The 711-nt window shown below is 50.2% G+C and overlaps 1 pseudogene; it reads right to left on the minus strand.

The window, feature by feature from the left end:
- Positions 1–222: 222 nt before the first annotated feature.
- On the minus strand, positions 223–344 carry LOC120096406 (small nucleolar RNA SNORA17; annotated as a pseudogene).
- Positions 345–711: the final 367 nt, after the last annotated feature.

A 711-nucleotide genomic window follows, 5' to 3' on the forward strand; every position in this document is an offset into this window, starting at 1 on the left:
CTAAGTGGCATCATTGGCTACTCGCATCAGGCTGTTCCTCACTACCCTTGAGTCTCTAGCTCTGCTTCTCTTCACTACGCCCACATCCTTTTGCTTCTCTTTCTCAACCCCTTACTTACTCCTCTTAGTTGCACCCCGGGGTCTCTGAGTGTCTGGAGTCATCTCAGGAGCGGTCTCAGGAGTGCTGTGTTCAGCCTGTGCGTTGTGGCACCAGGAAAGGGTCATCTCCGGCTGCTAACCATTCAGGTGTTCACAGGTCAGAACAGAGTTTGGACGCAGCCTCTCTCCTCTCTGCCACCTACTGGCGACACAGCAGCCACATCTGCAATGGCTCTAGGGGCAGGACAACAATGCTCTCTCTTAAAGGCTGAGCCATCCCTCCAGCCCCTTCCTTTCTTCTTGGACCTTGGGTCATATCTCTTTTCAGTCTTTCATAGACCTGTAGTCTAAAGACAATTATTAGAATCAATAAGCTTACCCATCCAGACTATAAATCTACATTGCTACCAGGAAAGAAAATCTTTGAAGTGTGTGTACATTAAATCCTGTGGATTTATGGGCACAGCCTGATCATCAGTTTGGCTGAGAGTCTGGTTTCCGAGTTAACCTGCGCTAGCACCTTGCTCTCCGTAGGCTCACCCTGGCCTTGGTCACAGCCCCACCAACCATAGGAGTTCAGATCCTACAGCTCCACTCTGATCCCCTGAGCTA

Source organism: Rattus norvegicus, chromosome 13 (genome assembly GCF_036323735.1).
Source record: "Rattus norvegicus strain BN/NHsdMcwi chromosome 13, GRCr8, whole genome shotgun sequence".
Lineage (NCBI taxonomy): Eukaryota > Metazoa > Chordata > Mammalia > Rodentia > Muridae > Rattus > Rattus norvegicus.